The 17258-nt window shown below is 38.7% G+C and overlaps 1 protein-coding gene across 1 annotated transcript in view; it reads left to right on the forward strand.

The window, feature by feature from the left end:
- Positions 1–8175, forward strand: part of dusp3a (dual specificity phosphatase 3a) — a 39862-nt gene extending 31687 nt beyond the window's left edge. Inside the window, exon 4 of the transcript XR_015719396.1 lies at positions 8118–8175. The gene's annotated coding sequence lies outside the window, so the exon portion shown is untranslated. The remainder of the gene's footprint in view (positions 1–8117) is intronic.
- The last annotated feature ends 9083 nt before the right edge of the window (positions 8176–17258 follow it).

Genomic DNA, 17258 nt, shown 5'->3' on the forward strand with positions numbered 1-17258 from the left:
TTATTGCTGGCATGAAGACAAAACGTGAAGTGAACACTGAATATTGAGAACAGAAATACACAGGCATAATCTGATGGTACGACCCGACACTGAGTATAGAAAAACACACGGCTAACATACACAGGGGAATGGGCAACAGGAGGGAGACACAGCTGGGAGAAATTGGACTAACGAGACAAGGGAGCAGTAGAACTGAACACACTCACATGAGACACAGACCTTCACAATAAAACAGGAAACAAGAAACCACTAAACAAAGACGCAGACAGAATATAACACATGCAACTCAAACAATACATGAAACAACAAATCCTTAAACACGGATAAACAGAAATATGGAACTTTAATAATAATAATCATCATAGCATCAGAGAAACAAAACAATCATTCAAAAATAAACCAAAACATAAGAACTCAAAATGCCAGGTCGAACCTGACCCAGAACCGTGACACCAATTGCATAGAAGTCTAGGAGAAAATGACACTGCCTTTGCTAACTTGATCTGTTACTTCCAGCAAAACCTTTTCTTGAGGGCCATGATATAAATTATAATCCTATAAGTAAATAAAAAAGAGATATGCTTTAAGAAATTGATGTCTCTCAGTCAGTTTGGGAATTTTTGGCATAAAGTAAGAAGATCTGAAGGCAATGGATCGAGAAAATGAACAGGTTGATGGATGCTTGAAAGAGTTCGTACTGTGTGATTGACATGACAAGACCTGACATGGCGCAAGTTCCTGTGAGCATTTGCGACTAATACTCGTGACAACATATCCTGCCAGTCACTTCAGAAAAATTAAATAAAGCTATGCTTATTGGGAGTTTCTGGCAATTACCAGAGCTAACACAGCAACAGACAACGCCTTAAGCGATATCTACACAGGAAGCGATTCTCAGCAATGAGGAGATCTTAGAAAGCCGAAGACATTTGACAACTTCAAGTAACCTCAGATCAAACATCCGCTGGCGGCATGAAGGAGGTAAGTGCCAAGTTAAACTTTTCTCAACCTCGAGGCAAGTGACTTAAGCGATAATTGAGATAAGACAGCAATACACAAGTCTTTTCACTCGGCAGCTATCTTGAAGCATGTGAACTCCTTAAAGAAAAATTGCACTAAAAGAACGTTTAAGTTATACTTATAACCACCATCTTTGCTGTCATGAGGTCAGAGGTGCAAACCACAGTGTGTATGAACAGAATACTCGTTTGTGGTGAACGATAAGGAGATCTATTTCTTAACGATGATGGAAAACACTTCATAAGAACCACTTGCTTTGGGAGAACCGGTATCCTTGTCCATAAACACAAACATCTTTATAAAGAGCTGTTGGTTGTAGATTGACATTTAATAGTCGTGGAAAGTAGCTGGGTGACATTGTTGAAACACAGGCCTCCTTCTCAGCTTGAAAACAGATTTCGCAGCCACACTAACTGCAAAGGAGAGCTGCACATCATCAACCGGTTGTGTAACCAGGAGTGAAACATTTCACTGCACAATGGAAAAATGAGGTATTCCCCTGAACCTTAAATATCTGTTTGTTATAAGCACATAAATACAATACACCGGCTTAGGTACTGTATCCTTGCGACTGCGCCTGTCCGGTTACAGGAATTGTATCTGAGTGATACATTTTCCTTAATCGGCTCCAGATGGACTGCACCACTCAATTAGTATCACCTGCTAGATGTTAACAGGCTCATATTCTTCATGCAGTCTCTTTAAGCCCCATATTGTAGAGGTACACACTGACTCTTTCCTCTTTGAGGCATGGTTTTGGATTTTAGTACCCTCATTCAAGTCCTTATAAATGTTTTTCTGTGTAACCCGAAAGCACTTGTTTGTTCGTGTGCACGCAGCTTTTTAGGTTTCAGAGGAAGTCAAGTGATATCCTGTTCACGAGAAAGCACGAAAACATCTTTAAGACCTGAAAAAATATTTGCGGGCCAATGCACCTTACATCACCATTGAGTATTGGCTGGCTGTGACAGGACTCTCGTGTGGAAAGCATCTGCCCTGTTTATGCAGAAATTTGCCTCAGAAGCGTGGCCAATAAATACTCTTTCAGCTGTACCGTGACTGTGATCATATCTCCAGTGCGTGCAGCCGTTTCAGTCACAAATAACCTGTGTGCGGTCATACTTTGTGAAGAGGTGCAGGAAAGCAACATTTCTGCTTAAAAAACAAAGGCTGGACTTTGTCAGGAAGCTGCACAGTGGGTGGGCTTGGAGCTGACAGCAAGCTGCAGCACCTTTACACGATGAGCTGAAGCCCAGCCTCGTTTAAAATCTCTGCTCATAATTAGCTTTATTGGATTAAAAACAAGAGCTGCAGATTAAATTCACATGCTTGTTATCTAGTTTTATTAATCTTGTAAAAAAACCAAACAAACTAAAGTTATGAACGGTTCCTCGAGCCCTATATCCGTCTCTGTGCTGGCGGAGGCTTGGCTGCTGAGCCTGCTTGTACTTTCATGCTTAATTAGCACACCTCGCAAAGGACTCTGGGAGATTTTGACAGTGGGGAAGAATGTGCAGCCCCAGAACCAGATTTTTCATTCAACATCTACGTATATCACAGCAGGCTTATACCGATATTTATATGAACTCAGTGAGATCTTTTTTTCCTTCTTGTCAGTCATTACTTGGCACTTAATACTGAAGCTTGCACATCATATATTATCACAAGGGAGCATTACAGCATGTGAATAATGACTTGAGCGCCACATAAATTGAAGTTTAAAGGTTCAGTGTGTCTGGATTTCTAGCACACACAATTTATAGAGCTATTTTTGGCATATCCAATTATTAGCTTTGGTACTTAAAGTGACATAAATACACCAGGATTTCCAATTTTATGCATGAAGTATAAAATTGCAGTTGCAGTTACTCTATCACAGCTTAAATACTGGAAGCAAAGAAAACCATTGAACTTTATGATAGGTGTAGCCCATGTAATATTACCAGTTAGCCTGTGAACTAACGTTTTGATCACATATATTTTCTGGAGCTACAAAATTTCCATATTTGTATTAAGATAACTGAATGCTAAGCTGCGAGCTACCAGCATTTTTAGCAAGTTGCATTCATAGACTTTAACGGTGGATTGCACAGATGCAGGTATCTCCTAATTAGTGCTAACATATACATGGCAGAATGTTACATGGCTGAAACATGCTCCAAAATGCACAGACACCGGCCACAACTCTTAGTAAGTTTAAATAACTCTCCGAGTCTCCATCACAAGCCACAACCTACAGGGATAAAAACTGAAGGCAATGCGAAAATACCAAAAACTGCCGTTTTGCCCACTTGAGGTTGGCTCCAACAGTGAGTAGATTCCCATTAGACGCCATGATGAAATATGCTGGGGTGACCATATTTTGATTTCCAAAAAAGACACTTGGCCCAGTCATAAAGAACTTTAATAATACTGTTTGCTTAAACGATGCCTTCTATGTGAGGTTAATGAATGGTGAAATAAAAAATGTCATATAGGCTTTTATGAGTCAACAAGTGCAAATTTTTTTTTAAAAAAAACCTCTGGAATTAAATAATGGTACAGAAATAAGGGCTCATCTGTATAAAAAAATTACCAGTACCGGGATGGTACGAGGGAAATTTCTTTTGCAGTTTGTCAGAAAAGCTGCACTTGTGCTTTGGCATCTTTTAAACGTCATCAGGCACATTGCTGCGCGCTGTCTGTCCCGTCTGTGAGCGCAGAACAGCCAGTCCATTTATAAAGTGGTGTCCACTTTATAAATGGACACCACTTCCTAACCAGGTAACTTAGCACTCAACGCTCCACAGAACATGGACAGAAATGCTGGCTTTGAGGATTCAACTATTGGGTTAAACTTGTCTAAGTGTATTACCTACAGTGAGGTTTTCCTTATGACAGGTTAAAAACGACTCCCAGCATGTAATGCTGTACATACATATACACAAACCATTTCTGGTTAGGACTTATGGTAGCTTTTATATGTTAAGACAGTGCACTGTAATCATTGCAGAGACAACAGTCCTTTATCTCTATGACAATAGCTGCTGTGTTAATTACAGTCCGTGCTTCTCTGACTACTCCACAGGTTATAGTTAGAGATTTTATAGCGCTGCTCTTTTGTACTATACAGTTTAGATTGAACGGAAGGTGCAATAAGGGAAGCAGACATGAATCAGCAGAATGGTTCTGACTCATAGTGCCTTTGAAAAAGACACCAGTAATACAGGCTGGTGAACATGCACATTTAATTTAACACAGCAAAGTTGATGTTGTCAATCAAGGATGAGTAACCACCTTGTAAACAAAGGGCTGTATTTTCTGTGGATATAACAGATCCTTCGAAACAAATGTATTTATATAGTTTTTGTGTTCTTCAGCCATGTGAAACACAATCGGATGCAGGTTTCCTAAGAAACTACACGTTTAGATCCAAAAAAGCAAGAAAGGGAAGGGTTTGGCAATTTAGGGAATAGAGAAAAACAATGAGAACAGTAACGGTTGTCCTACACTGACATATAAACTTGATCTTATGTCAATGTGACACATGCACTCACCCTTAGTACATGTACACATAATATGAATAGCACAAAGGAAAACACAAAATCCAGTTTTCCCTTGAAACTACCTGACCTTGTACCATTTTCAAATTTTGTACTTTCTTATGAGGGGTCCCATATGGAAAAGAAATAGTAAAAACTTCTATGACTTACTCATGAAAGTGGCCAGTTTCTCATTACTTTCATATATTGTTTTAGTAAGTATCCAAAACATATAAGTTTCATTATATAATTTTTCAAGGGATCTTATATCTGTTTTCACTCTTGTATACTTTTCATACAAGTTTCACACAAGACAGATACAAACTTTATAAGATTTATAAATATCTTTTCCATATGGGGTAGAATCAGTAGGTAGTGTTAGAAAGTGTCTCTTCCTTTATAAGGACAGGTATAGGTAATTAATGTCTCTCTCTGTTTTTCTTTCTTTGAAGTTTCAGTGTTTGGCAGAACTACTTTGACCAGAATTATGTTTTGGCTGATATTTTTTAGCATACATTTTATTAGGTTCTGACAAAAAACAACAACAAAAAAACTGAGAGGAAATATTCCCAGCAGCCCAAACCACTCAGCCCAAAAAAATGCAACATCACAAAACAAAATAGTCGAGCAATGAAAAGAATTACTGTAAATCTGTAGCTCAATTAAAAAGAATAATATTTGGAAAAAAAAAGTCACACATATTAGAGTAACAAAACAAAGAGAGTTTAAAATAGTTTAAAACGCTAGCAAGCAAGTCAGCAAGTTAGGGTTAGCATGGCATGTTGAGTATCAAGAAATATATCCACATTAGAAGCCAAAGTAAAGTTGGCCAAAAGATGCTTAAATGCCAATTTGACAAGTGTCAAATCACCTCAACATTATTCATGTAGGTAACATTAGTTTTTTCTGGATCACAATGCAGCTCTGACTTGTTGTTGTTCTTCTGGTCAGTGTTAGCTAACACTAACATGGCTGTTAGCTGCAAAAGGTCTTATGTTCTTGACCAGATAAGGTTTGCTAAATTATAAGATATCTTGCATGCACACACTATCCTCTATTCCCCATCTATGATCAAAATCACATTAAATCTTGCTAAATGACTTCACCAGGTAGTGTAATACTAACTCAGTGTATTACTATATTACTTGTTTATGTGTTCATTTCAGCCATCAGTATGTGATGTAATGGCACAAAAGAAAGCTGTATAACTAGCTTTGTTTTTCTATATTAACAGTCTACATGGGGGTGGGTTATTGAGCTGTGTTTTTACTAGCCAATAAGCATTTGACATTAGTAGCTTTGTTAATTTCAAGTCAATGTCAATCTCTCACTCTCAGCTGGTCCACAACATTCATGAAATACATACATACAGCAGTGCATCGTAATAGTGCAGGACAGTCTTGTGTATGTCTCATCACTGTTTTTTCCAGTGCCAGCCTGCAGGTGGTGTGCACAGTAATTACTGTCATCCATTTGAAGGCTGTGGCTGCCTTTAATAACAATGGTTTCCTGAGGTTATGCAGAGCTCCTTAAATTCTGGAGTAATAAAGTTGCCTCCTGGTCAAAATCTGGCCCAAAAATAACCTCAGCTGGTTGACAGCTAAAGCTCATGACACTGACAACAAACTGGGTTACTGTGTTCATGTGTGACACAAAAAGAGACTCACACAGGGAGATAGTGGTCTACCATGTGTAGTGAATAATTTGTTGGGTAATTTCTCTTGCTGCTAAGAATAGTACCTGTGGTTGGCCGGCAGGCAGCGTGCCGGTGGCAAGCGGTGCGCTGAGAGGCTCACAGTGGTTAGCAACCAGTTTTGTGTGGTCTCCGAGGTCCAGCCAGACTAGTTCCCACAGTTCCTACGTCTTGGCTTCAAGGCTCCACTTTCTATTTTGAAGATTCTCTGAAAAGGCAAACAATGGAAATGGCTGGATTCTGATTTATAACAGCCAGGGTTAAATGTCCCGTGTCCCTGCGTGGAAACCACATAAAAGATCAGTGAGGAAGAAGAATTCCACTTTGGACTTAAAGGCTTATCTTAGAGCTCGCCTGGAGCAGTCAGTCACCTCGTGGTGACCTGCTCTACTGAAGTAACCAATCATGGCTGCAAGTGGACAACAGATTCCTCTCGCTCTCTCTCATCTTATAAAAAACAAGGCAAATTTCTTGTTTAATATCTTTTTATGATATATTTTTTTCATTATAGGACATTGTAGCAATATGGCTTGGAAAAAACTACAGGAAGAGCTGATAAATCAATTGTCCGGATTGTCGTTAAGCACTGAGAGGAGTGGCTCTGATGTACAGTGATGTACACAAAGTGATGCTGAGCAGAGCCACCCTCAATAACAAAACACTTTCAAAGGAGTCCAAGGTCAGTTTACAGCAATTCATCATTTTGAGCCGTGAATAAGTCTTTGTTGTCATGAATGATTTTTTAATTATTTACACGTGTATAAACGATGAGAGCAATGAAAATGCAAAGTGCAAGCACACAGTTGTTTCTGAGCACTTTATCCCAGCGACATTGTCATTTCAGCATCCTCGCCTTAATTTAAAATTAAGGGAGTTCTGATTGTAAGATCGGTTCAGAGTTTGGAATGACTGATATTTCTGCGCTGACTACTCATAAAATGTGGTCTGATCTTTATCTAAGTCACATTTACTGAGTAATATAATCTGACTAAGCTAATAAAACACAAACAGCTGTACTTCTCTTCTCGTCTTTATTGAACACAGTAATCGCTCACAGCCCAGGCGGGAAAAGGAAATGAACCTTTGCGTTAGAAAGTTCTCCAAAACTAATTTGTTTCAATTAGGAGATGAGAACGGAAGTCTGAAGGTGTCCCTCCCCATAAATGGCTAACAAGTCAAGTTACTGATGAAATCAGCTTTTCTCAAGAAAGCCTCATTGGGGTGAACAATGAGTGAATCACACTACTTTTAAAGAACCTTACAAGAAACGTTATAGAGAAGCACAACATTGGAAAAGACTACACAAACATTACTATAAACTCAGGTTTTCACTGTTTCCCTACTTTAACTCTTTACAAATGAATGACAGTAGTTACTTTGTTACAACTCTTGTTGCAACAAGAGAACAATATGCACCACTCAAAGAGGTGGGAAAGCCTACCAAGGGTAAATCTACTTAAAATCTGTCAGTATGTGTCTACTATAGGAAAAACACTAGTAAAAGTGATGTTAATGGAAGGACACGACTGCTCTCTAAAAACAGATCTGGGACAAAAATTTGGTAAAAAGTTGGAATCAAGATTTTTTTAGGCAAAGATGTCAGCTGCTGTATTTCGAAGGGTTGAAACAAAGGACTGCGCACTAGTTTCAATACCTCATCCCAACTATATGAAGCTCATGTGTAAGTTCAATAACTATGGTTTTACATCTGTCTGCTCCCAGGTGTTGCCAGTTAAGCTTCACATCACTTCCGCTTTCCCACGCTTTCAGCTGTTTGTGACATCACTGGTCTATTCCAATCATCTTTCTCTTGGCCTTGTTCAGGCCAATCAGCATTCACGCCACGTACTTTAAACCTGCACATCTGTCGTTCTCCTTTGCAGACGTCTTCATGCTACCCACCTCCTCCCCATAACTGCATCTCATCACTGTGGCTCCACCAACAGCGACTCTGAGGGGTCCTGCTCTAATCCCTGTGACCGCTGGGGTTCCGTTCCACCGAGACGGGCCATCGGAGTCTAACCGCCACATACCTTTATCTAATGTCTGTACGTCAATAAATCATGTTAATTTCTTTTTAATGATCTCTCCTTATTGAACTACTGTTTATGTTTAATATAGTGTAATATATCATGTGAAAAAAATACAACTTCTTTCAGTTCTCAAGTTCTCAAGGACATATTGAAAAATGATCTGGTCCTTATCAAATGTTAAAATTAGATAAATATAACCTAAGATGAAAAACAGCATATAAGTCATCATTTATTTAACAAAAACTAAGCAAAAATGCAGATACAGTCTTGTGAAAAACAAAATCCACTCCTACCGCTTCCAGGGTGAGTATCAAGCAAACACTACTAATCAAATGCACTTGACTAACTTATCAGCAAGGGTGAAAAAATATCAGTAATGATCTTACAGAAGCAGTTGTTGCGGACTATAAGGCTATTCCCAAACAATCTAAAGTCCATATTTCAGCACTGAGAAAGATAATTCCCAAGTAGAAAATATTCAACCCATCTGTCAATCTCTCCAGAAGGGGACATCCAAGCACGTTCACCCTAAGGTCAGACATGCAAAGCGCAGAGAAACTGCAAAAAGCTCAAGAGCTACATGCCAAACTCTACAGGCCTAAATTTGCAATTTGAAAGTTAGAGTTCATAATAAGAAAATTGGAAAAAGACTGTTGTAAAGGGTTGCCAGGAGAAAGCCTCTTTAAAACAAGATTGTAGGTTTAAAAAGTTACATCTGAACAAACCACAAGACTTCTGGAACAACATCCTGTAGACATACGAGACCAAAGCATAATGTTCAACACCATGTTTGAAAAAACAAAACAAAAACAAACCCATCATAACATCTCAAGCACAGTGATGGGTTGATGATTTTGATTAGGACCTGGATATCTTGCAGTCAAATTGAATACAAACTCTGCAACCAAAGTATTCTAGAGTCAAATGTGATCTGTCAGGCAGCGAAAGCAAAACACTGGGCGTTTGGTATTGGTATATTCATGGTTTCAGGTTTCTTAGCATTTTAGCGTTGTTTTTTTTATCGCTTTTATCGTTAACTCGGTTTCCCTGGGTCTTTTCCCGTGTGTTATGAATAAATCTTCTTTCTTTTTTTTTAACCGGTACTGGTTTTATTTTGTTGCATTTATCCGCGACACCTTAAAGGCCGGTCTGGGAAAATATTGTCGGACATAAACCGGTCCGTGGCGCAAAAAAGGTTGCGGACCGCTGCCTTGACCACATCAACAAATCCACGAAAGAATGGCTGAAAATGAAAAAAAATAAAGGTGTTGCGGTGGTCCAGTCAGAGTTGAGACCTCAGCTCAGCCGAAATGCTGGGACCTTAAGAGAGCTGTGGGAGAATGAATGCCTGAAAGCCTCAGTGAACTAAGTCAATGTTGTTAAGAAGTGTGGGTAAAAAAAAATTTCCAGTAAGAAAAAACTCTTTCCAATACACCTGCCATCTTCAGTTATATCATTGACAGACTTCTTTCCTCTGTCCTTCACAGGCAGGAGGACAGAGGAGATAGAGAAGGACATGTTACGGAAAATGATGCAGACACCAACATAGTTCGGAGTTGTTTTGAGCACTTTGCAGTCAAAAAGAGAACAATAGCTTCAAAAATCTGGAAAATATTAGGGCAGCAGAGGCTGAAGCTTAAGGTTGGCTGATTCAACGAGAAGATCCACAGCACAAGAGAACATAGATAACTGAACAAGAGAGGGCCAAGTTAGAAAGTCCTGGCATTAAAACAATTGGGATGCTCTGGCTGGAGCTGGAGGGGGCATTTCAATCAAGACATCCCAGAAATATTGATGAGCTGAAACAGTTTTGTAGCGATGACGAACCCAAAATTCCTCAACCTTTTTGCGCAAGTCTCACAAGCAGCTACAGGAAACTTCACTCCTTGTGACTTCACATATGTTTTCCCGTCTACACTTTGAAGGATCACTGACTGTGTTCAATAAAGACATGAAAAGTACAGCTAATACATGAAAAGCACAACCTTGTATGTTATTAATTTAGTCAGATTGTATCTGTATTTGTGATTTAGATGAGAATCAGGCCAAATTTTATAAGTAATCAGTGCAGAAATCCAACTAACTCCGAAGGGTTAAGAGGCTTTGTCTCGTAGCTGTACATTATTCATAAAATCTGCATCTTTATTAGTTGCGAAAGCTGCTCTCATAAACCGCAACTGATTTTAAAGTGGAAACAAATCATGCGCGGTGACATTAAACGTAGATCGGTAATGGTTCACATAGTCTATTTAAAAACGGAGCTAAACGTATCCAGATGTGCAGCTTCTTGAAATGTAAATATGATCGATATCTGAGATGCAAAAACACTTGGACACACTGATAAATATCTGCATATGTATGATCGCAGATGTTCCAGAGAGGTCTGCTCTGTAACTTTATCTGCGCTCAGATTTGTTATGTCACAAATGATACATTCGTGCACTCTTGATTTTGTAAGCAGGAATCGCTCCAATTTGTTCTTAGATATACAGAGTATGACAGCGTTTCAAGTGGGATAACATTCAGGAATGTTTTAAACCGCGGAGAAACATCAGTGTATTTATCACTGATCCACATCTGAAGAGAACAAACCAGCGCATTCCCAAAAATTCTTTCCTAAATTCTTGTTTAATAGCAGACAGCATAAATATATGTGTTTGTTAGCACGTTACATTGTCAGCAGATTGAGGTACATTTCTTATCTCAATCTTGTTCTGAGATTCTTGTGTTTTATGAAAGCAATTATATTGTATTTGATGTGGTAAGCTTAAACTGTGAGTCTTTTTAATGCACTTGTTGTTTTGCACGGTTATATTTTGTAACTAACAAACTTGAGAAATGTTTGGCTGATGCACAAAAGTTTGTATTTTATTAAAAGCAAAGTGCAAAAGAGTGCATTGCACATATCTGTGTGAGGATGAGAGGGCATTCTTTCTTATATTATCACATAAAATCGGTATATTGCCATCATATTTCCTGCATTATTTCCTATTATTTCAGGTTTGATTAGAGCTGCAAAGCTTCTGACCAAGTCCTCCAAATTTTCCCATGTCACACCCCTGCTGATTCAGCTGCACTGGCTCCCCGTTAAATTCAGAATCCAGTTTAAGGTTTTGACCTTAACTTTCAGGGCTCTGCATGGACAAGCACCAACATATATAAGTGAACTTTTACATCCATACATTCCCAGCAGGTCCCTGAGGTCATGTGACCAGGGCTTGCTTGCTGTCCAACACAGGAGGCTGAAAACAAAAGGCGACAAAGCTTTTGGAACTGTGGCCCCCAGATTGTGGAACTCTCTCCCTTTGAGCCTGAGATCTGTGGACTCAGTGGTCGCTTTTAACCCTTTAAAACCGGTGGGAGCGGCACGCTCTGTTTTGCGTAACTACTTTTAAATCCCGGTAGCTCTGCAACCACGTGAGCTAGCGCAATAATTTTTTTTGCATATGAAACCTGAGGAGTTGTACTTACATCTTATACCATCAGCTTGTCCTCGGTCACAGTTTCCTTCCACATACAGCTTTGCAAAAACTGCATAAAAACCACTTGCAGCAACACAAACATAATATTCCAGAAACACGCTTTGCCGATCCGATCAGCTGTTCATAACACTTCCTACATTGGAATAGACAGCGGGAACTATCGCATGTCCGCCATGACCTGCCCGAAACCAGAAGTGACGTCATTTTCGCGGGAAATGTAGTTTTTTTTACCGTCCGGGCCTCAATGAGCCTATACTGGTGTTTTTAAAAGTTATGTTTGACTTTATGCCTTTCTGTGTGGTTTCTGGGATGTTTAGGACTCATACTGCACTGCTGGAAATAGTTTATTTTGATGCACATGCTGCTTTTTTGCAAATTTGCACTATAATATTTATTTTCGTTTTTCCTGCAGTGTATAAAAATTGGTGTATTTCAAAAATAAAACTATGAAGACACTCAAAATAAATTACCTGTTGTTAGAAACTATTTTGTGCACCTTTTTTGTATTTACAGTTTTGAGGGATAAGCCTCTTAAATTTCTCTAACTAGAAATATATGTTAAAAAAGCAAAAACGATTTTCAATTTTTTTGTAGTTTATTGCACTTTTTTGCAATTTATGTAATCACTATGCACTTAATTCATACATATTATTAAAATCTAGGCTGTAATGGTTGTATTGATGTATAGCAACTTGAAATGCTCCCAAAAATGGCGCTACAGCATGTAAAAATATAATATAAGCTCTGGCGGACTTGGTTCTATGGTAGGTCTTAAAGGGTTAAAAAACAGCTAAAAACTTGTCTTTTTAAACTTGCTTTTGGTTGATTTTTATTTTTAGGTTTTAGCTTCTGTGAAGCACTTTGTGATTTTTATCTTGAAAGGCGTTATATAAATAAAGTTTTACTTACTTTACTTACTAGAGCTCTTTTTATGCTTTTCTGAATCTTCTGCACTGTTTGACTGGCGAATAAATTCCACCAACCAGTAGTACATTGTTTATCTCAGTGTAGTACTTTCACAAAGCCAGCCATCAGAAGACAGATACACTGTCCACCAAGACAGGCTGTTGTGTTTTGACGATGCTCAGTCGGTCCTAAGGGGCTCAAAGTGTGCCAAGAACAAACCCCCTACATCACCGCCAGACTGAAAAGTTGACACAAGGCAGGATGGAGCCATGCTTTCATGTTGTTTACGCCGCATTCTGACCCTATAATGGAGACTCACCACCAATCTTCTATTGTCCTATTTTCTTCTTCTTCTATTTTGGTGAGCCTTTGTGCCTTTGTGTGGAGCGGCTCCTACAGTCACTCCTGTCAGGAGCAGCAGACCACAGACAAGCTGAAATGGAACCAGCTCCTAGTTTGGATTCAGGAGACAGGCACTCTCTTTACTTTGAAGTTTAGGCTTAAAACGTTTCTTTTTGACAAAACTTATAGTTTGGACTAAATCAGGTGACCCTGAACCATCCCTTAGTTATGCAGCAATAGGCTTGCGCTGCTGCGTGGCTTCCCATGATGCATTGAGCATTTCTTCTTCACTTACATCTCACTCTTTTTGCGTTTATATTTCACTACTGCATTTAATCATTAGTCATTGTTAAACTCTAGTCTTTTGTCATTTCTCTCCTTGCTCTCTTCTCTTTGTGCACTTTGTGGTTTATTTCTAATACTGTAGGATCTCCAGCCTATATAAAACACTTTGAGGCATCTCAAAGTAAAAGTGAATTAAACTGAAAATTTAAAGTCAAATAAGTCTCCTTACTTCCCCATTCTGATGCTCAGTTTGAGCTCCAGCAATTCGTCTTGATGATGTGAAGTTGCTGCTATTTGATTGACTGATAAACTGTTTGCTAAGACAAAATTTTAAAGAGATGTACCTAACAAAGTGGCTAGTGAGTTTATATAAAAGATGTGTTTCGGTCGGCACCAAAACAACGCTGAATATCAATCCTTACTTAGTCTCAAGGTATGAAAACCTCTTTTCCAAATGAGTGGCTGCAGATCATTGGGATAATATGATGCAGTCGTAGTCACAAAGTGAGCATGGTGAATTTGACTTTTTAATAAATTGCTGGAACAAAGTTGATACTTTACCAGCATTTTCATCAGGAAAAAAAGAAACACTGTTTTTCTTGATTTCTGGGACTGGGTACGTAATTTCATTCCACCTCATGTAAACATGTGTAAAGCTCTTTAAATCCTTGAAACCTCTACACGCCCATAAAGACCCGAGTGTAATATATTTTAGGTTGTAGACGAGAGAAGCCAAATTTTGACCTACTTTGCATGATTGTTGTGGACACATGATGAATAATTCCCTCAGTCAAACCCTCAGTGAGGGTTGCAAACAGGTGACACAGCCCTTCTTTGCTATCACTGGCCTGTAATTGTGTTGCGGAAAGGACAAATTTCCTTCGAAACTTGGTGAGAAAGCAGTTACGAAGCATGCACAGTGAATCACATTACCAAACACTGGGCACAAGGAGCTGCAACAGTTTGTTTATGAACTAAAAACACAGTTTTTCTTGATTTCCATAAAAATTACGCTCCACCACGCTCTGCATTGCTGGAAGCGTTCATGCAATCTGGTGAGCATCTGATTGTTATTTGGGCCTCATTGTACTGTTATCATGATAAAAAACACTGTGCTGGGGCCCAAGGGCTCTATAAAGAAACCCAGAGAGGTCTAAATTGAGACTGTGACTGGCATCCGTCGCAATGTCGGCGAGAAGTCTGTAATCAGAGTTGGCTTAGTGTAGACAGTGGGACCATCAATCCCCCACTAGGAAAAAAAATCTGGCACAGCCTCAGAGCTGGAGGGTTACACACAATAGGAAGACAAGGCTGTCTGCTCGGTCTACTTTAGAACTCCTTGGATTATAAAATGAGAATCATGCTTGATGTCAAAATTCATAAATGTTACAAAAGAAGCAGCGTTGGTGCTGGGGCAAAACATGATGTACTCCAATACAGAGTTCTTACCTTATATTACCAATGGATACTATTGCAAAAGATCACCCTCTGGTTCAATTGTTTTGATTTTTGGCATTGGTCTGCCAAAGTCCCCTGTTAGCATCTTTCACAATACTCTTGTTCATCAGATTTCACGTTGTTCTTGCTGCCAATCTGCAGTTTTTGGAAAAAAGCGAACACTTTGAATTTGATGCAAACTTCAGTGCACTAAAGTTTTACACTCTATCCGTTGTAGCCAGTAGAAGACTCCTATATTACACATTGCACCTTGGCAGCATGGCTTAGCAGTGCTTAGCCTCATCCAAGCAAGTGTGCACGTTCTCCCTGCGCCTGCGTAGATTCTCGTCAGGTGCTCCAACTTCCTCCCACAGTCCAAAGACATGCACATTAGGCTGGAATGTGAATGGTTGTTTGCCCGTCTGTACAACAGACTAGAGCATTTACCTGACCTCTCGCCCTATGACAGCTGGGATACGCTCAAGTTCCACCTTGAACCGAAAGCTGGAGAAAAAATGGATGCATGGATAAAAACACTGTTTAGCCCAAATGTGGCAAACTCATTTTTATTAATTCGACAAATTCTTACAAGTTTGCACTTAAGAAGTAAAACCATGTTTTTAAAAATGAACAACATTTTTCCCCCTTTTAAGGTGTGAATTTTAGTTTCTGATAGCACCAAACAGCTGCTAAATATAGTGCTGCATTTTAAGAAAAGATGAAAATGTAAGTGAAAATTGGAAATGGCCAGAAATACCACTGCAGTTTTGCTCTTTATGTGTTAAATGTGTCACTATCACTTTTTATCAATATTTAAATATTTTCCTCTACTTACACATTTTGGCAAAATTACAGAAAATGTAGGCATCTTTTGATTTTTGTACATTTTAATTTATTATAACAATCATAAAAATGATCCCAGCATATTTTATTCTGAATTTATCTTTGGTTCACTTGATATTTTGGGGCATTTAGATGCCAAAATATAAAATATATATTATTTAAATGCACTGAAAATACATTCAGTTTAAAAGGGTTTTATAGAATAAACTCCTACATGTTATGAATATCATAAATTACAACAGAAACCATGCAAACACATGAGATAGCCACTGCATACCTGTGTTTTTACTGGTAAATATGCATCTATATGAAATGCACTGTATGCACTCAAAAAAGTTGAGGTTAGTTGGTGGAAATAGGTGGTAAATTTATCATATTGTCTGATAAAAAAATATAAAAATGTAAGATTATGGCTGTTGAACAAGTTTATTTTCCTTCTTAAACTATGTATTGACATCAGCTTTTGTGCAGTTTCCCGTCATCACATCAAACAGTCATGTGAATAATGCTTTACAGAACATTTGAACAGCCGACTTTTAGAACAACACTGTCTGGACGTGATGAATTGCTTCAGGAGTGTTTGTGTTGATGGCCCATTGTTAGCTAGGACCACACAAACCACACATCCACAACGATCATAATCTAAACACGACATACCTAAAACAGGCATAACAACATTTCTACATTAATGAGTCGTTCTGTTGAGCTCAGATGAGCAGGCGGTCAACAATTACAGTATTTATCCGCACACACACACAAAAATGCTAAATTACTGCAAAAACTGTTTTGTGTTTTCACAGCAATGTGTCATGATGTTCGAAGCTGTCCTGCGGTTGCACAGAAAGTATCAAAATTTCTCTTTATGTACTTCGTTGAAAGTAAAAACAGTTTTTCAGCTCTGACGTGATTATTGCTTAAGGAGCAGCTTCACTACTGTGAACAGCAGAGTTACAGATCCAGGTGCTTTTTAAGTCTTTTTAACTACATTTAATTTTCAGGGCTCATAAAACCCATTTAAAGACTGTTTTCTCTTGTTGTTTGAAAGTTCCATGTTCTCATCTTAATTTCTGCTCAGTGTTTTTGCTGTGTTGTGTTTTTTTTTTACTTCACTTTTAATGCAGATTTGGTTTTAGCCCTAAGAAAAAAAACTTGTTCTCTCTAAACCAACATTTGACATTTTTTAAAAATTCCATCAAATCAAGCAGCAGCTGTAAAACAACACTAGTACATGCCTACATTGTATGCAGGGACGTTAACACAAGAAAGGACTGTTATGCTCCTAAAGGCTGGAAAATGCAAATTTGAAAGATAATTGGATTTGACACTCAAGAAGAGTGGCCCCTATACGAGGCTTTTAGAAATGATGAAAAGCTCTGTTGTTACTTTCTCTTCAGAAGAAAATGTTTTTGACTGGCTGATGTTATTCAAAACTCCTTAACAATAAATTTAATTTAATCTTGTCCCCATTATGTTCACCACTTTAAATTGTGATGGGCCAGTTGGCCAAAGCTTCAAACCCTCATTTGAGGCTTGTGTAAAACTAGAAAGACCATGAGGGGGGTGTGTATGATTATGGAAGCACATCGGTGCCTCGATGAGCGGTTAGAATGATGCGATACTGACCAAGAGAACCACTTTAGAGTTTAAGAGATAAAAGCCAAAGATCTGCATGCCTGTACCCATCAGTAGAGCCGGA

This window comes from Neolamprologus brichardi, chromosome 8 (genome assembly GCF_056152115.1).
Source record: "Neolamprologus brichardi isolate AB-2024 chromosome 8, ASM5615211v1, whole genome shotgun sequence".
Classification (NCBI taxonomy): Eukaryota; Metazoa; Chordata; class Actinopteri; order Cichliformes; family Cichlidae; genus Neolamprologus; species Neolamprologus brichardi.